General features: G+C 48.8%; 1 protein-coding gene across 17 annotated transcripts in view; it reads left to right on the forward strand.

Moving 5' to 3' along the window:
• Positions 1 to 20,013, forward strand: part of ATP2B2 (ATPase plasma membrane Ca2+ transporting 2) — a 353,731-nt gene that overhangs the window by 158,383 nt on the left and 175,335 nt on the right. For 11 of the 17 annotated variants that reach the window (XM_057506664.1, XM_057506651.1, XM_057506661.1 and 8 more), the window contains one exon: positions 1,802 to 1,896. The exons of 3 other annotated variants lie outside the window; for them this stretch is intronic. The gene's annotated coding sequence lies outside the window, so the exon portion shown is untranslated. Of the gene's footprint in view, positions 1 to 1,801; positions 1,897 to 2,687; positions 2,865 to 10,820; positions 10,840 to 12,928; positions 13,020 to 20,013 lie in introns of those variants that run through there. 3 more of the 17 variants (XM_057506641.1, XM_057506646.1, XM_057506643.1) reach the window with 3 other exon arrangements.

Consider the following 20,013-nt stretch of genomic DNA (forward strand, 5'->3'; position numbering starts at 1 on the left):
GAAAGAAATGATAAATTGGACTTCACCAAGATTAAGAGCTTGTGCTCTGCCAAGAACTCGAAGAGGATGAAAAAGACAAGCTACAGACTGGGAGAAGGTATTTCAAACCACAAAAATCTGACTAAATAGTGGTATCTGACATATATTTTAAAACTCTGAATACTCAACTGTAAAAAAAAAATGCAACAATTCAGTTAGAAAATGGGCAAATGTCATGAAGAGTCATTTCTCCAAAGAGGATACACAGATGGCAAATAAGCACATGAAAAGATGTTCAACATCATTAGCCACTAAAAAAATGCAAATTAAGACCACAAGAAGATATTATACCAGAATGGCTAAAATAAAAATGACAACACCCAACGCTGACCAGAGTGTAGAAAACCTGGATCACTCCTACATTGCTGGTGGGGGTATAAAATGGTTCACAGCCACTCTGGAGAACAGTTTGGAAGTTTCTTAAAAAAAAGAAAAAAACAACTAAACATGCAATTACCATGCAGCCCAACAATTGCACTCCAACATTTATCCCAAAGAAATGAAAATTTACAGTCACACAAAAACTCTGTACAGAAATGTTTATAGCAGCTTCACTCATAATAGCCAAAAACTAGTATTCACACAGATGCCCTGTAATGGATGAATGGTTAAACAAATGGTGGTATATCCATATCATGGCATAGTACTCAGCAATAAAAAGGAATAAACTGTTTATACACAGCAACAATTTCTAGAAGAATTAGGCTAAGTAAAAAAGCCAGTCCCAAAAGGTTACATATAGAGTGATTCCATTTGTACAACGTCCTTGAAAGAACAATATTATAGAGATGGAGGACAGATTTGTGATTGCCAGGAGTTAGGAATGAAGGTGGGGAGGGGATGGGTGTGACTATAAAGAGATGGTCCAAGGAAGCTCATAGTAATATAACAGTTGTGTACCTTGACTATGGTGGTTACATAAAAGTACACACATGATGTAATTGCATAGACCTACACACACGGGTGCATGGGCACTGGTGAAACCTAAATAAGCTCCATAGATTGTACTAAGGTCTGATCCCTAGTTCAGGCAGTGCACTATGGTTTTTGAGATGTTAACACTGGCAGAACCTGAGACAAGGTTCAGGGGACCTCCCTGTGCAGACCTTTGCAACTTCTTTTGAATGGCTAATTATTTCAAAATAGAAAGTTACAAATAAATGAATAGATGGATAGATAGATCAATAAAAGGAGACTGTTGGAGAAGCATGTAGTACCCAGTTGACCTCTGCCACCCATTTATTGAGCACTTCTAGGAGACAAAGTATTTACACATACTATGTTTCAGTTACTCCTCCCAAAAATCCTGAAAAATAAGTATTATTATCTCTATCCTACAGATGGGGAAACCAAGGCTCAGAAAGGTTCAGCCACTTGACCAAGTGCTTCTGTCTCTCCAGAGCACATGCCCTGATCACTGTCCCACATCCCTCCGCCCCACCAGCCACACCAGCCAGCAAACAGGACAAAGAGACCCCCATCTTGACACCCCTGCCAGCAGGAGGACTTGCTCTCCAGATGGCCTCATGGCCTGGAAGGGGTGAAATCTACCTGACAGGTTTAAAATAGGGGAGCCAGGGGCTGGATTCTATATGGCTGGGTCAGCTCCTGGGTGGTAGGAGGAGAGAAGAGGCACCCCTGCTTCTCCTAGCCCAGGGCCAGCACCTAGGGGACACTCCACACCACTGTCCTCTCCCTATTCCTTCCTCATTGGGACCGTAAGGTCACCCACCCCTAACCAATGCCATCTCCCCTCTTCCAGAGCTGAACTGCATCACCCAGTCCCCAGAGCCAGCAAGACATGGGCCCCATTTTCCAAATCCTGATGCTTTTCATTTAACCTGAAGACATGGAGGGGTGAGTTGAAGATGGGTTTTGCTGGGGCTGGTGGTGGGGTGATCTGGGAGGAGAGCACTGTTGGGGGGCTGCTGATTCGGTGTCAGTCAGCTGGGCAGGAAAATGGTGTTTGACAGCAGCTACCTTCTCTCTGCCATCCTGGTGGGTACACATGAATTATTTATGCAACATTGTTTGGGTTTGGGAATATTCCCCTGCACTCCTTCTGCATTTGAATAGGGAGTATGGCACAAAACTTGGAGAAGAAAGGCAGCTTCACCTCACATAGTAAACTAAGATTCAGTTCCCTCATCTGTAAAATGGGGATAATAGCAGCATTGCTCTCCTGTGAAGGCCAAGCAAAGATGGTCCATGTAAAGTGTTTAGCGGAGTATCCAGAATATAGCAGGAGCTCAATAAGTGCTTATGGGATGAACAGACATGCTCGGTGCCTAAAGCATATTAGTTAAATGGGGCAGCACTCTTTTTAGGGTCACAATGCTCAGCCCTCCAGAGCCAGCCCATGTGGGTGGAAATCTGTGAGCAATCTGAGGGGTTTCTCTGGCTCTTTGCTGGGGTTAAGCCCTCCTTCCCCTGGACTCCTGAAGCCCTTTCTTTGGGCCTCTGTTATGCCTTGGCCAGTCCACATTGTATATATAGCCATGAACCTCAGAGTCCAAACCTGTGCCCCAAGCCCCACCCAAGTCAGGACCAGAGCTTGTGCTGTTCATCTTTGAGCATCAGACCTGACTTACCTTCCAAAAGAATGTCCTCTGAGCCAGACTCAGAGTCTTCTCCTCTGCTCTTTGCAGCAGGCATTCTTAGCCCTTTCACAGATAAGAAGACAGAGGCCCAGAGAGAAGTAACTTTCCAGCCAGATGGTGGGAGAGCCAGGATGCAACTCCAAGATTCTGACCTTGCTTTCTGCTACCCCATCCTGCTGGCCAAGGAAGATGAGTAACTCCAGACCCAAACCGGGGAGGGAGCGGGTAGGCAGACTGGCCATGTGACTCTGTGTCCTGCCCTCAGAGACCACCTAAACTTTTTGCTTTGCTGAAGTTTTGTTTCTCACCCCAGCACTTAGGGGCTAACCAGATTATTTCCAAACACATTATATAATTGCTCCCCTATTTATTTAATGCCACCTCTTGAATATTAAATGATCGATAATACAGAACAGAAACATGGGAGTTTAAACCCAGCAGCTTTTGACAGGCATGGGTGGGGAAGGAGGTTGAGGAGAGCCATCTATGAGCCATCCACGAGAGGAGAAGGTGACATCTTCCCTCTCCAACTCCCGAGATGGGTTGAAAGGCTTCCCAGGCCCAAGGTTGGCAACTGTGTAGTAGAATTTTCACTATAGGGTTCAACCTCTTTTATTATATAATAACAAAGATGCATTATCATTTCCATAAAGGATGTTTGGAGTCAAGGCTTAGCCACCTGTTTATTTGTTGATGAGTGGTTATTGAGCATCCTCTGTGCGCAGTCACCACGACACTTTTAAGTACCCCTGGGACACCCTTGTGAATGAAACGAACAAGACCCTTGTCCTCAAGGTACTGACACTCCAGAGAACAGGTGGCCATGTAAATGAAGAAGACAGCTTCAGAGCAGGATAAGCACTGCCAAGTTAAACCAAATGGGGCGGCAGCGTGGGGAGCGGCAGGCAGCCCCCTGAGGAGGGAACATCTGACTGGAGTCTCAGTGGTAGAAGCAGCCAGCCGTGCAGACATTCGGGATCCAGAAGAGCATTCTGGGCAGATAGAAGGTCCCCCGGGAGGAAGTGGCCCTGGTAGGGTTGAGCAAGGGCCTAACTTAGGTGATGTAGGCGGAAGACAGCCACTGAGGGCCAATTGGGCCAGGCCTAGAGGGGCCCCCATGAGGAGTTTGAATTGCAATCTACATGTAGCTGCAGAGCTCCTGGAGAGTTCTAGCAATCTGATGAATGTTTGGAAAACATCCTCTGCAGCTGGGAGACACCGGTGGTGAGAGGTGTGCTTGGAAGGGCTAGCTGAGGCTGGGGTCTTGGGGGTGGGCAGGAAGAATCCATGAAAGGTACAGGAGGGGCTTCCCAGGACCCAGATGCTGAACCCCCACCTCCAAAGTGCATCTGTCCAAGGTGATGGTGAGTTTCTCCCAAGGCAGCTGTGGAGGGCCTGGCCTGACCTGACAGGAATCATTGTAACTCTGATATCAAAGATAAATAGTAAGAATACATAGGATTTGCTGAGCACTTACTGTGAGCCTGGCATTGGGACAAACCCCTTATCCTCACCACTGGTCCATGACATATGCAGTTTTATCATCCCCATTTCATATAAGAGGGAACCAAGGCACAGACTGGTGGAGTAAAATGCCCAGTAACCAGCAAAGCTGGGGTGTGAGCCTAGTCAGTTTGATTCCACACACACAACCCCCAATCCATATTGGCTGAATAAATTAATAATAATAAATAATAGCAATCACTTAATACAGGACTGGCTATGTGCTGGGCCCTACTCTAAGCACTTTAAAAATAGTAATCATTAGGTCTTCACTGGCCCATGAGTTAGACACTATCCTTATTTTACAAAAGGAGAAACTGAAAGACTTATGTTATTTACCCTGGCTGGGATTCAAACCCTGGATGTCCCGCTCTGGAATCCAGGTTTTTTAGCAAAATGCAGTGGAAGTAGAGGAGAATGAAGAACAAGTAATTTGACTTGGTCTGTGTGCATTTCCAAGTCTGGGGTCCAGGCCACTTGCTTGTCCAGCTTGCATTTAGCGCCCTTTCTGGTCCAGGCCTGGACTGGACCAGGGGTGAGGGCAGGCCCTTCAGGAGCTGTGAGAGACTATAAAAGGCTGAACTGTCCTCCCCAGAGCCTACTGGCCCCTCAGTGTCCAAAGCAGTAAGATCTCCTGTAGCCTGACCTGCCTGCAACCACCCAAATGAGAAATCAAATCCCATCATCCTTTTTGCCAGCAGGAACATCCAAAGAGAAAATGAACTGAGAAAGGTTAATTGAGCCAGAGAACATTTGTGGGAAGTGTTTTACTCTGAGTCTAGGCCAGAACAACACCCAAAACATCCCCAGTGGAATCCCCTTTTAAGTAAAAATTACAAACATCCTTCCTTATACTGGCAGAATTTCCATGTCAGATCAATGTGTTAGGCTGTTGTAACTAACACCAGTTTGCAAAGCAACTCATCCCTCCTTCAAATGAGCACAGTAATTCCCATCTGGGAGCAGTGTTGGGAATGCAGGACAATGTCTAGGAAAGTGCTCTGTAAAAGGTGAAAATTTGCACAAATCAGGGCTTTAAAAGTACTCAAAGATTCTTAAAACACCTTATCCTTCTAGGGAGTTGAACATTTCCTTCCATCCTGCTTTCCTCAATAAAAGAATTGAGAAAAATGTGGGCCCTTCCCCTGGCCAGACTGCCCCAGAGTCTGAAATACAGGGAATGAGCAAAGAGGTTGGGTCAGTGCACCCCAAACCTCTGGTGATAGCTTGTCACCTGAGAAGCATTTCTGCGTGCCTTCTATCTGGGGAGGTGGCATAGTTTAGTGTTGGCAGCCTGGCTGCAGGGTTCACCCCTGCCAGTTTCAGGTCCTGGCTGTGCAATCCTGGGCAAGTTGTTTAAATGATCTCTCACCTCAGTTTTATATGCCTTAAAATGGGATTAAACAGCCCCTCCCTTTTGAATTAGTTAAATTAAGTAGGAGAGAAAAGCCAATGTATCCAGCATGGGATATCAAGCTTTTTTAGTGGGTCTCTCTTCTCCTGGGGGTCCCCTGTGGGAACAATTGCTTCAAGTTGTGAGGACCCGAGGCAACTTTCTGCTGGGACCATGTCAGACTCTCCTGTGCACTAGCACAGGGAGCAAGCAGTCTGCCATCTGTATTAGTTTGCTGGGACTGCAAAGCACTACCAATTGTATGGCTTAAAGCAACATTTATTGTTTCACATTGTGGAGGCTGCAAGTCTGACATCAAGGTGTTGACAGGACTGGTCCTCCTGAGCATCATTAGTAAGGGTCTGTTCCACACCCCTCTCCTAGTTTCCCAAGGCTGAGTGGTGGTCTTTGGTGTTCCCTGGCTTTTGGGTACACTGCTCTGATCCCCCAGCTGTGTGTGTGTCTGATTTCCCCTCTTTATAAAGACACCAGTCACGTTGTATCAGAGCCCACCAAATGACCTCATTGTAACCTCCTGGCCTCTGTAAAGATCCTATTTCTGAATAAGGTCATATTTATAGGTACTGGGGGTTAGATTTCAAAGCACCTTTCTGTTGGAGGTCGGCAGGGTGAGGGACATAATTCAACCCATAACACCATCACAATTGTTTGAAGTTGATTCTGAATGGACCTCCAGTTCATTCATAACATTTCTCAAACAGACTCTAAAAATATTTTACCTCATTTTCTGAAAGGGCATTGTCCTTCTCAAAATCACTGACTCCTCAGCTTCGAGGAGATTTCCCATTAGTTCTTGGCCTCAAAAACTCGAGTCTGGGTCTCTTGGGCCATGATCTTACCTGAAGAGCAGGTGGGTTTGGACTGTGTGCTGGACTCTGGGAATATGGAAAGCCAGGGTCCTAGCCTTCAAGGTGGTCACAGGGGAAGGTCACAGGACAGGCAGGTGCTGGGAGCACCAGGGCCCTTCCAATTAATGTTCTTCAAGGCTAAGGAGAAGACACTTCTCTCCTAGCACACCTCCTGTCTTTGTCTCCTTGAAGGGGGAAATGCCCTTCCTTAGGGCCCCAAGACCAGGGTAGAACCCCCACTCACAGTTTGTGCCATCAGATAACTAATCACTCTTTCATCTTTCATTCTGGGGTGGGAGCTGCTCCCAAATCTCTGCCAACACAGAAGTCTGAACTGCAGAGAAGCTCTGAGCCATCACCCCACAGTGTCCCCAGCTTGGCATGGGTCCCTGGAGAGCTGAGGGGGTCAGTAGTAGACCCCCCTTTTTGCCAGATCCTCTTTCTTAAAATAAGCTCCCCCACCCTGAATATCGGAGGTCACCACATCACTTCAACTGAGAGCCAACCATCTATTTCCAACACTGCATTGACAACAAAGGACTAGGCACTGGGAACCAGCTGGAGGGCACAAGACTAGGCGCAGGCATGCATGCCTGGGTGCTGGGCTCAAATCTCAGCACTGCCAGTCTGAGTGCTATGATCTAGGTGAATCTTGCCACTTGTCCAGTCTCAGTTTCCCACATGCAAAGTGGGAACAGTTTCTCCTCCCACGAAGTGAGGGATGTCTGTAAAGGGCCTTGTGTGGTGCTGGGCATTCCTCTTTTATCTATCAGTCTCAGTTTCCTCTCCTGCAAATGACAGTGCTGAGCTAGGTGGGTTCTGGGAGGCTCCTAATGGCTCTTGGTGCAGCCTCCAGGGAGTCCTCCATCTGGCTGGGCAGAGGAAACCTCCCACACCCACAGGTGTGCTCTGCCAGGAGCCCATTGTGTGTTGTGGGGTGACTGCCCCCCATTTTGCACAGACCTGGTGGCTCAAGGGGCCTGTGGCAAGGTGCCTGGGCTCTCTGACTTAGTGCAACCATCCAGAGTTCTGAGTTTGTGCCCTGCCAGGTGTTACAAATCCTCATCCCCATTCCCACCCCATTCTCTTCCCGCTCCTCATCCTGCGCATCTAGAAAGCTCTAAGACCCACCCAGGTTTGCAGAGCTGGGAGATGAGGCTGCCAAATGAGATCCCTACCCCATCTCCAGGTACCAAGTCCTCTCTGGCACACTCGAAGCAAAAGCATCTTCAAGGAACAACCCCCAGCACCTAGCATAGGCCATGTCTCCTAGTCAGCCCCCAACCGGTGCTTGTCAAATGAAGGTACTGCTGGATCAACTCCCCCCGACTGAAGTCCAGAGGGCAGAAAGTTTTGCCCCTTCTGGGGGCAGGAGGCAATGGGGCCAGTAAATGTCTCAGGAATGCTTATGTTTTCAAAGAGGAGCTATAGTAGAAGGATGCTTAAGTGAAACCTCCAGTCCCTGATGGTGGACTCATGGCCCTGTGAGCAGGCAGCTGGCCATTGGCCACATTCAAACCTGCCTTCCTCTGTACCTCTTGTTGAAGTTGAGGCGTGACCCCAAGCCTGGAAGTGCTGTGGGGGTTCTCACTGTCTCTGGGGGTGTTCTGCTCATTGCACGGCATCACGGTGAGAATGAAACGAGAACCTGTAGAAAGTGGGGTGAGCACATGGTGTGGTGGGGAGAGCATGCGTGAACTGGGGGCTCAAACCTGGCCCTGCAGGGCGACCTTGGGTGAGTGACCTCCTTTCTCTGGTCCTCGGCTGACTCATCTGGAAATGGACCAGAGGCTACATCATGGGGTTGCCACGAGGATGGAAGGTACTCTTGTAGCCACGTGCCCACACCAGCCCACTCCTATGCCCTCGTCTCCAGCCCCACCAGCTGATCTCATGGCAGGCCTTGCCCTCTTTGCTGGGCCCCTGGTGTCATGCAGACAGGTCAGGTGTCCAACCTCAGATGCCAAGAGAAGAATCCTCTGGGCCCCAACTCTACAACTCTACTCTGGGTCTTTCCCAGCACAGGGTTTGTCTTCAGTGGGCCCTGGCAGCTGAGGTGGGAGGAGCACTGTGCTCGGACTTGGAGAGACCAGATGGTGTCACTCACTACAGGACCCCTCTCGCACCTCAGTTTGCCCATCTGTAGACTGGGCATAGTGCGCCCTGTCTCAGGGGCTGGCATGGGAGTTATTAAGGTGACCAATACACAAGGGCCTGGTAGATAATTGCTTAAAACTATTTGTTGATCTGAGTCCAATGGGGTCAAAGTCACTGAGCTTCCTCAGGCCTCACTGTCAGCCTTGGCCTGCCTGGAGTTGAGGGCTCCCTGCCCCAGGGCCAGGGGAGAACTAAGAAGGAGCTTGCCTTCTCTCTCTTAGGCTGAGAATAAATAAAACTTGTAGGATCTTACTGTGAAAAGGAACTAAAGAACTCAACAACCCCACCCAATGATAGAAAATTTTCCTGGAATCCTTGACTGGTAACTTTTAAATTTCTTCTTGGTTACTCCCAGGGACAGGAACCTCACTATCTGTTCTCTGGCAAAGAATAGAGAGAGCACAGAATTCATGCACTTCATGCTCAGGTGTTTTACGTATAAATAATCCCAGCACTCCTCATTCAGGTCATTGTGACTCTTACTTTAGATACAATTTTTCACAACATGAGTTGTCTGATTTCTTTAGCTCAAGAATGGAAGACCCTGCTCAGGTTCTACCCCTCCCCCTAAAACCATCCCCATGAAAACTAATACTCCATCCTGTCCTTGAAGCTTTTCAGATATGCCTGTTGTAGAATGTATCAAACTGCATTTTATTTGGTTTAGCTACATCTTTCCCACTAGGCCCTAAGGTTCCCAGGAGGAGTGGGGCAGTGGAAAGAACTTGTTTGGACCTTGGACTTTCATAACCTGTTTCCTTCCAGCTTTGTGACCCAGAGGAGGTGATTAACCCCTCTCAGCACACGGACCACTGTCACTGACCACTCGCCCTCCCTGAGTATAGAGTTGAAGTTCTATCTCTATCCCTAGTCCCTGGCACACAGTAGGTGCTCAGCACCTGTTGAGTAAAGGAAGGCAAGGAAGCCACTGGGTGGGGTACATTATGAGGTCGCAGGGGACAGAGTTTGCTCCTGCAGGAAACACTGCAGTCATGGAAAGCTTGCAGCAGTGAAGCCAAGAGCAGACACAAAAGGGTCAGGAAAATAAGATTCACAGGCTGAAAACCTGCAGCAGTCTGGGGCTACTTAGTGAGAGAGCAGCAGAGATAAACATGCTTTGGAGTGCCACACATCACCACCCCGGAGTCACCCTGCAGGAATTGCCCTTCTGTGGTCCCTGCACGGGTTTGTTCCACAGGAAACCTGCACAGCTTAAACCCTATTTTAAAAAACGAAAGGCTGGGAAGCAAAGGAAGTCACTAGGTTGACTCAATAATATGTCTTCAGCATAGGTGTTCCCCTATTTGTCAAATGGGAGCTGTCGTGATTACCAAAATATCAGTTCACTTAAAAGTGAAAAAAATAGGGGCGTGTTCCTCACACCTGAAATATTTAAAATAAAACAAACGTTGGCACATGCAGAGAAACATTGCAGAAGTTGGGAAACCCTTGTGTGGAGGTGCTGCTTCTCCAGTGGTGATGGGAAAGGACGCATCGCACTACTGGACAGGAAGCAATATGACGTGTTTTCTTCCTGTGTTCTGTAAACAGAGAGAAAGGGGTGGGCATGAAATGAGGGAGCAGGCAAGGAATGTCATGGGTCCCAAAGACAGGGCAGGTGGGAGACTGTCACCTTTTTCCTCATTAGTCCAGGGAGGCTTCCTGGAGGAGATGAGATCCAGACTGTTTGGCCCAAGCCCTCCCCACCTCTCCTGGGCTGGCCTCTCCCCAGTGTTCAAGCTCATGTGGCCCACTTCATGGGAAGCCTCAGTTCCTGGGTCCGGCCAGATGCATACACGGCGGCTGCCCTTCCTCACATTCCCAGGCCACCCTACCCCAGCCAGTCGTACAGGGAGTCCTCAGGACAAAAGGACTTCCAGGTAACCAGGACTGGAGCCAGGGCACTGCTGATAGGATCAGAAGACTCAAGTGAACAGTGGCCCAGGAGGAAGCTGGGGGCGCAGAGAAATGCCTGTTACCCATGCGGCTTTTGGCAGAGGCCGCTGTTCTGCCGAGCACACGGCAGTGTGGAGGCCAGCCATGCTCCCCCGCCCCTCCCACCCTGGCCTCCCCCCTCACTGATCCCAGGGCCAGAAAGAGAGGCAGCCCTGCTGGCAGCCGGACCCGGTGCCGTGGCCACCTCGCAGGGCGGAGCTGCAGGCTGCAGACTTCTGCAGTGGCTCCTGGTGCTTAAACTGAGAGGTCAGAGTGGGGGTTTGTGTCCGTGGCCTGAGACGCAGAGGGGACACCGGGGGATTCACCATCATCTCCAGCTCAGGTATGGGAGGGTGGCTTCGCTGGTTATGCCCATGGCCCTCGACTGGCTGGGTCCCTCAGGGGCCCAGGTCTCCAGAGCAGGGGGGTTATTGAGATAGCAACAACTTAATATAAGAGAAGGGATCTGCAAGCCTTTGAGTCCTGGGGTGGGAGGGAGGCTGAAGGGTAAGGCCTGGCCCAGACAAGCCCTTTGGAAATAGATGAGGAGCCCTGCTGGGAGAATAGTCCATGGCCTCACTCAGCCTTAGAGGTGCCCTTCCACCAGAGGGCTGCTAAAGTGTGCAAGAGTGTGAGCTCTGAAGCCAGATGGCCCAGGCTCAAATACTGGCACCTGAGTAACTGCACATTTACCTCTGTCTTTCTGGGCCTCAGTTTTCCACCCTGTAAAAGGAAGGTAGTGATAACACCTATTTCATAAGGCTTTTGTGAAGATCAAATGAGTGACAGATGCAGCCCCTTAGCACAGGTAACCCCTTAGCTCTGAGCATTGTCACTGCTCTGTTACTCTTGAGCATGGGACCAGCTTTCAGAGACTATAAGGTCAGTGCTGTAAGGAAAGCTAAAAGACCCTTTAGGCTGCCTGCCCATTTCACAGGTGCAGCTAAAAAGGAGATGACCCAGGCTGGGGTTTGAATCCTGTGTCTTTAAACTATATTGTTGGGAAGACTTAGGCAAGCTTTTGATCCTCTGACTCCCATTTTTTTCATACGTGAAGTGGAGATAGTTATGGGACCTACTTGATGAGATACTTGTAAGGAAGAAACTGTGCTGCCCACAGAGAGGATTTATCCTATACCTCATCACCAACATCACCACCCCTGTGACTGTTTATCGTCATCATCATCATCATCATCATTCTCAGGAAAGGGCAGCTTGGTGAGAGAAAGGGACTGACCGGCGATCCCACAGTGAGCCAGAGGGCAAGACGGAGACCCCGCCATGGCCTCCTGCCCAAGTCCTTGCTCTTGCTGCTTACTCCCTTGGTCATCTTGTTGTCCCTCCCTGGTTTTTGTCACCTCTCAACACATCCTGCCTAGAGCTTGGTTTCTCTTTGCAATAGGAGGCCCTGTCTCCCTCTGATCTCATTGCTTCTGGCCACAGGTGGGGCTCCACACAGGAGAAGCTGGCATCTCCCTAGAGGCTGGGCCAGCAAAGAGCCAGGGTTGGAAGTTACATCTCCCCATGATTTCCACAGCACTCATCCAAAAACCTTCCAGCTTCCTCTGTTCCCAGGATCCTTGGCCGTGGGGTGGGGTGGGAAGCAAGGGGGGTGGGACCCAGCTTTTAGAGGAGATGCCTGGGGACTCCAGAACTCCTTCTGTCTCAAGGGCCCCTTAAGAAGGGAAGGATTGGGTCTCCGGCTTCCACCAAAGTTCCCTTGAACACCGGGGACAAACCGTCCTCAGGGGCCTCCCGGTTCCATTGGCAGATGTGGGCCACCTCTACAGGCTTGCCTCTGTCCCTTCCACCTTCTGGCCATCAGAGTTTGGTCCTTCCCTGGCAGAGAGGGACAGACAGAGAGGAGGGAGGGGAGGAAGAGGAGGGAAACGAAGGGGTTTCCTTTAAGGAGAAAAAGAGAGTTATGTACCTTTTTTAATGATGTCAGTATTACCTGAACAATAATAATGTTTTTTCCCACTTATTGAATACTTCTCTACATCAGGCACCATGCTAAGGACTTCATAGATGTTATCTCAGTTAATCTTCGCTGCAGCCTTATCAGATAGAAAATATAATTATATCCATTTTACAGATGAGTTAACTAGAAAAGGCTTGTTTATATACCATGTGGTGATGACAGATGCCAAGCAGATGCTAAAAATAATGATAAACTCTGAATGGAGTATAACAGGGAGTGCTGGGGACTGTGGCAAATTGGAGAAAGTCATTCAGTTATGTTTTTATTGAGGCATGGTATACATACATTAAGTGGGTGAATTGCATTAATCTTAAACATACCACTTGATGATTTTTACATGTATTTATACATGTGTTACCACCACCCAGATCAAAATATAGAATACTTAAGAACCCCAAAATATTCCCCCTGAGGCATTCAAATTTAATTATTTTTTTTTAATTCTAGAAAACTATCCCAGCTAAGAGGAGTTTAAGGAGACATGATGACTAAATATAATGTGATACCCTGGATGGGATCCTGGAACAGAAAAATCATTTTAGGTAAAAGCTAAGGAAATTTGCATCATGTACGGACTTAATGTTAACATATCAATATTGATTCATTAATTGTAAGAAAAGTACCATATTCATGTAAGCTGTTAATAATAGGGGAAACTGTATATGGGGTAGATGGGAACTTTCTGTACTACTCTTAGCAATTTTTTTGTAAATCTAAAACTGTTCTGAAACAAAAATATATATATTTTTAGAAAAAGCACTCTGCAAATCCTGAAGCAAAATACATCTGTGGGTTGCATCTGGCCTTTAAACCTCCAGTTTGTGATGTCCAGTGCTCTAATACCCTCATTTTACAGATGGTGAAACTGAGGTCCAGAAAGGGGAAGCCCCTTGTTCAGGGCCCCAGAGTAGGTGACAGTGTCAGGTCCAAGAGGCTGGTCAGTGTTCCAGCTGCAAAAAGTGGGGTCTGGAGTGTGAGTGTGGGAGCTGCCAGGGTCTTCCTGAATCTTTAAGGGCCTTGCTGAGGACTTGCCCTGCAGGAAGCTGGCTGGGGGCCACCCAGCTTCCCTCTGCTGCTTCCTCCTCCTGAACTCTCCAGGGCTGTCAGTTGGAAACCAGTTCACCCACTGGCCGCAGCCCCAGAGTGAGAAGTCAGGGCAGTTCTTGTTCTGGGAGCAGGATGTCACTCTTCTGCCCCAGCCAGCCTTGATACACCTTACAGGTGTCTCCCATGCCCAGCAAAGGGTTTGAGTTGAGTGTTGGATGATGGGTGAATCAAGACATGAAGTAGGGAAGAAATGAATGGCAAGGGTGAGTGGTTGGAGGTGCACAGAGGGAGATAAATGGTGCCAAAAATGCAGACTCCACAGCCAGATGACCTGGGTCAAACTCTGGCTCTGCCGCTTCCAGCCACACAACCTTGGACAAGTCGTTTAACCTCTTTCATGCCTCAATTTCCTTGCTTAAAATGGGATAATAGTAGTACCTCTGCCTTACAGGATTGTTGAAGGATTAAAGGAATTGATTGACATACAAGGGAGGGAAGTAATAAATACAGAAGACAGATAGCAAACTGGGGGAGGGATGATGACCTAGCTTTCATATTGCAACCTGGAAACTGAGACAAAGCCATAAGACTGGCCATTAACCTGTAAGGAGAGATGGATGGATAACATCACCTACAGTGACTAGAGCTCAGATTTGGGAGCCAGGCTGCCAGGTTTCAAATCCCAACACCACCCTTTCTTGGGCGAGTGAGTTGACCTCTCTGTGCCTTTTCTCCCTCACCTGTAAAATGGGTGTGATAACAATGGTACTAACCTCACAAGGCTGTTATGAGAATTTAGTAGTGGATTGTTATTTGCACAGTGCTTAGGACTACACCTGGTATGTTTAAAACAACCCCTGGCATATAGGGAGTGTTTGTTAAATAAACGGGAAAGGTTTTATGTCAGAAGCCCACTCTCTTCCCCAGAGGGGCCCTGACTTTCAGGGGCAATCAAGGTCCAGAAATTGTAAACTCACTTACTTCCTGAATCCAGGCAAGAGCTCACCCTTCATGAAGTCTTATGGGGAGAACACTGAGTTGGTGACCAGCTGCCCATCTCTATGGCCTCACCTACCTCCAGCCAACCTGGGGTGGGCAGCCCTTCCACCATTTTAAGAGAAACCAGAAATCTGGATTCTTATGCACAATCCCCCAATTTTTAAACATTGGCACTTAGTTCCATTTTATTTTAAGCTCTGAGCAAAACAAACAAATTTATTTTAAGCTGGCTGCTCTCCCAAGTGGCTGGTTTCTACCCCAGCCTGGCTCTGCCAGTTTGCTTTCTTTTAGTTTTCTTCTGCCTTTTAGAGAAAAGGAAACTGAGGCCCAGAGAGAAGTGCTTGTTCCTGTGTCTGACCACTTAGTGGAGCCAACAAGCCATTTCCTGGTTCCCCTCTCCAAGCTGCAAGCAACAGGGGGCTTCGGGGTTATCATTAACACTTTACACCAGTTGAGGATGGGAGCAGGAAGGGGAATTTTCCCCTCAGCCCAGTGTTCCTTCAGTAGCATACTTGAAAACTGATGTTTGTTAACCAGATGCCATTTGCACCATGCATCAGGGGTGCAGCTGAGAAGGAAGCAGGAGCCACTCCCCTTCCAAAGTCATAGCAGAGATTCGCAATGTCTGGGGCCCAAGCTTCACTCCCAGCCCTGGCCCAGCATGTGGGGGCCAGGATTCCAAAGGGCTCCTGAGCTCACCATCTGCCATTCACAGTAGCTAAGGGAGGGAGCCGGCAGTAAGCTCTGTAGTAAAGGACATCGCAAAGTGAAAGCTAGCAGGGTTAAGAAGAAAGGAGGCGTGTTCTGAAAAGAAATTTCAGAGGAGTATTTTTTAGGAAAAGGGTTAATGTACAGGCTTGCCATATTCTGAACTTGAGTTGTTTTTTCTTTACTATTGAAAAACTGCCCTTTAGTTCCCACTTATTTCATCTGTCTGCCATCTCCTGATCTGTAAAACAGGGATAAATATTGTACTCCCCCACTGCGCCTTGTGATGAGAAAGAAATGAGGCAGTGCGTGCGGATATTTAAACAACAGAAAGCAGCCGTTATTATTGTCAGCCGGCTGTTTGCACTAGCGATGGCTTGAGAAGCTTTTGCTCTGGGCCTTCCTTTACCCTGACTATCTGTAGGTCCATGATCTTCACTTCATCTGGAGAGTCAAAGACATCTGCCAGCTGCCAGGCACCTTTCCTGGGTCAGCTCCTGTGCTGGGCCGTTCCACCTATTTTCTCTCCCTTAATCCTCAGAGCAACCCTGGGAAACCAACATGTTATCATCTCTGCTGATAAATAACCTGAGGCTCTGTGAGGTTTCCCAAGGCCACCCCTAGGTGGGGACCTGACCTTGAGCAAGCCCTATTACCTTCCTGAGCCTCCAGCTTCCTCATCTGTAAAGGGAGGTTCAGGACACCCTTCCCAGGGCTGCAGTGAGGGTCTGTGAGGTAACAAATTGGAGAATGCAACGTCAGCCATAGATCCCAGCCAAACGGACAGCATCGACGTGAGTCCTGCAGAGGCCTGCTCCCAGTAGGGCTTCAGTGCCTTTTGGCAGCAGGAGCTACGGAGAAAAGTTATTTCAAGTGTCTTTTTCTTGGGTGGTTTCCAAAATGTATCTCCTCCCTCCAGCTAACAAGTGCAAAGCTGGCTTCAGCAGGGGCTGTGGTCAAAGCAAGTAACTTCCCGTGGAATGGCCTGGGAGGCAGAAAAGAGATGGCTGTGATGGTCACAGGGGAGACAGGATCACTGAGAAGGCCTCTGGCTATGGAGTCAGACAGACATGAGATCAAATCCTGGCTCTTCCCCTTACTAGCTGCGTGACCTTGAGCCAGCTAATTAACCTCCCTGAGCCTCACACAGAGGATTATTATGATGAAGGGGATGAGCAAGGTAACTGAGAAGAAGCAAAGCCTGAGGGTCCAAAAAACATCTGGTAAAGCCAGTGCAGAGTCTGAGGCTGGGGCTGTAAATGTTGTGGGGGATGGGGAATAGGACAGAAACCAGTCGAGGGGCTGACGGGAGAAGGGGCATAGGGGAGAGGGATCAGCTGCTCAACTGGGGAAGGGAAAACTGGTCAAGTGAGGCTTAAGCACTACAGGTGCACTGGACCATGAGCTGGAGCACAGATACTCTGTACTTTTCATCTTGGCGGCCTGGCTCACAGTAGGTGCACAGCATACATTAAAAACAAACTGAACTGAACATTCACCCTTCTTTCTGCTCCATTTTGGCAGCACCTATTAGTTCTCCTTGTCTTTTCATCTGCAGCCCCACTGCCACGTCTCTGTGCAGTGTGAAAGAACACAGGCTCTGGTATCTGAAAGACTTGGGTTCAAATCCAGGCTCTGCCCTTTCTGGCTGGGTAGCCTTGGCCAGGTTACTGCTGCTCTCCAACCCTGTTTCCTCTTCAGTAAATGGGCTAATACTGCCTCCCTAGCAGAGGTATTGCAGGAGTTAGAGATGATGCGTGGGAAAGCACTCAACATGGTCCCTGACACATAGGCATCCTGAGAACGGCAGCAGTAGGTGCTGGGTTCCTTACAAGTGTAGCCCATGGCCACCTCAGACTTCTCTACTCACACACAGACTGAATTCCCTAAGGTGTCCACAGTTTGTTTTACATCTCAAATCACATAAGCCCCTGGGCTGTCCGCATCTATGAAGAATGCAGTAGCGCCCTGGTCCCCCAGTCTCTTTACACACTGCTCCTATTTTGTTTGTACATGGAGGGGTTAACAAGGTCTATAGAACACCTCAAAAATGACTATCAGTAGGCATCTCACTTGGGATCAAGGAAGAAAACCCTCTGGGATTAAACACCCACCCATATCACTGACCATCCTTCGGCTGTGGGCTTCTTAGTGTCTGGGAACATTCTCAGGATAAAAGTTTATGAATAAAGGGCTTTCTGGTAAGCAAGGCGTTAGCCCTACACACACCCCCAACACCCCCTCACCCTCCCACCCCCACCCCCACTCCTTGCAGCCGGCTCCAGCACTGGCTCCCTCACACGGCCTCTCCCTCCGGGCCCTGAGCTAATTACAGGATCCCCTAAATCACTGTAAGGAAAAGCTAATTAAATCAGGGTCGGCCATCGATTTTCTGGCTAAGGACAAGCAGCCCGACACCGCTTTCCATCCCAGGATCCTGAAACCATGGCTGGGAGCTTCATTTTGAGTTTGAGAAAGCTGATTTTAGGAAGAGCAGTGAGGCAGGACATTTTCCCAACTGCTGCTTTGCACCGTGTCAGGGTGACCATGAGGGATCAGGTTGAAGGCCTGAAAAACCGGTGCCCCCAGATCTGCAAAGCAAGGGGAAAGCATGTGAAGAGACCAAGTGGCAACAATTTCTCCTTGTAAACTCCCCACCATGCTGATGTCCTACATCTACTGTTAGTAGTTTGGAGGTGTGAGCAAAAAGCTCTGCCTTCAATCCCAGGCCTGCCACCTGGTAGGTAAGTGTCCTCGGTCAGGAGTCTTCACCTCTCTGTGCCTCAGTTTCCTCGTGTGGTAATGATAGTGCCTATCCCCCAAAGTTGCTGAGAATTAAATGAGATAACTTATAACATAGCCAGCCTGAGCTTCCTGTTTTCTGAGCTTCAGAGTTCCCAGCTCTGAAGAGGGCCACCTTGACAGAAGTCCCAGCTGTAATTCTGAGCCCCTTCCTACTTTGTTCCCTCATTAGCTATGTCCTTGCTAACTTCCTCAACCATCCCGGGCCAGCAACATGGCCACCCCAGCCACTTTATTGCAGACAGTGAGTGATGGGCTCGGCTAATTAAGGAGATTCCAAAGGCAGGGAACAAACAGGGGCAAGTCTACTATATGGATGAGAACCCAGTCTGTGGGTCAAGTCTGAAGTCTAGTTTGAATCCCAACTAGTTGTGTGACCTTGGAAAAGTTACCTACCCTTGCTGTGCCTCAGCTTCCTCCTCTGCAAAATGGGCATGAAAATAATAGTATGTTTAAAGAATTCAGTGAGTTCATATGTGTCAGGTTCTTAGAACATAGCCTGGCACATAGTTGGCGCTCCACAAGCTTTAGTCATTACTCATATTCCAGAACCAGGATCTCATTGAATCCTCATCACAACCAGCCCACCCTTGTGGTCCGATGGCTCCCATCTTGTAGATGAGGTCCAGGGAGGAGAAACCACTTGGCTGCTCTCACTCAAGATGAAATCCCTGCTCCACTCCTGTCTCAGAGAGGAAGGTCTGACGGTGCCTGTCAGGACAAGCAGAGCTCAGGGCAGCACACAGGTGACTAAGAAGGGCCAGGCCTCCCTCAGAGGCTCGAGCGGAGTCGAGAGGTGGCTATAAATATGAGAGGCGAGGGGCTTTCTAACTAGGCCAGGAATGTGTGTTAGTCATTGAGGTCAGAACAGCCTTATAGCAGCTCATGGCTGGGAAAGGAGTGTATCCAGGAGTGAGCTCCCCTCCCCGAGCTCAGGAGAAGCTGGAGAGCTGAGGCCAAGGAGGAGGGTGACAAGCAGTCCTCAGCTAGAGGGCACATTGGCTCCCCCAGACCTTGGTCATAAGGGTGGGCATCAACCTCCCAAGAATACCTCTCCTGCCCCTTCTACAAACCAAGCGATCCTCCTGTAACCCAGATCAGATCAGCCACCTAAATCCACCCTCAGGCCAAGGCCGCAGCCATGGTTCCCAAAGGGCAGACACAGGCCACCATTCTGGGGAGTGAACAAATGCACAATTTCTATTTTAATAGCTGTGCACTTATTTCAATGTGTTAGGAGAAAAATACAACTGGCAAAGCAAGTCCATGATCTCGTGGCCATGAGTGCTTAATATAATACTAACTAGGTGCACACATCTTTGAAGAAGGAGTTGATTTAAAGAAAAATGTGAAGTATGAGCTACTGCACACAGGCTGGCAAATGTCATTACTGAGGTTTGGGGGCTTCTCATCTGCACGTTCAGGAACCATAACTGCCTGGTGACAGACCACATGTGAGTGCAACCCCAGCCTCAGGATTCTGTCCCCTCCCTCAGCTGTCAGACAGGGATGCCAAGTTTCCTTTCCCAGGGTGGGTGTGTGGGGTCAGTGGGTTTACTCTGCCGAAAGGCACATGACTGACATGTTGTCAGCACTCCACAAATATTGACTCTGATTATTCGCATCAACAGTGCTACCACCATTATCAGGGGCCAGTGGATTTTCACTAGGTGAGGCCACAGTGGTGGGAGGGAAATAAGTTTAGTGCACCTTTGCACTTAGGATGAGGAGAAAATTCTCAGCACCTATATACCCCACCTCTCTCATTTTGAATATGGGGAAACTGAGACCCACACGGCAGCCTTGTTGACTCCCACCCTTCAGTCTATGTTTGTTCTACTACCTCCTTCGTCCCCAGGCTGGGGAAGAGGTGACTGAAGCCAGGAGTTACCTGCCCAGGGCGATGCTGCAGGTCTCCTGAGCTCCCCTCACCTCCTCAGCCTGGGCTAACAAGACCCAGGGAGGATTCCAGTGGCCAGC

The sequence above is a fragment of the Manis pentadactyla genome, chromosome 1 (genome assembly GCF_030020395.1).
Source record: "Manis pentadactyla isolate mManPen7 chromosome 1, mManPen7.hap1, whole genome shotgun sequence".
In the NCBI taxonomy this organism is placed as follows: domain Eukaryota; kingdom Metazoa; phylum Chordata; class Mammalia; order Pholidota; family Manidae; genus Manis; species Manis pentadactyla.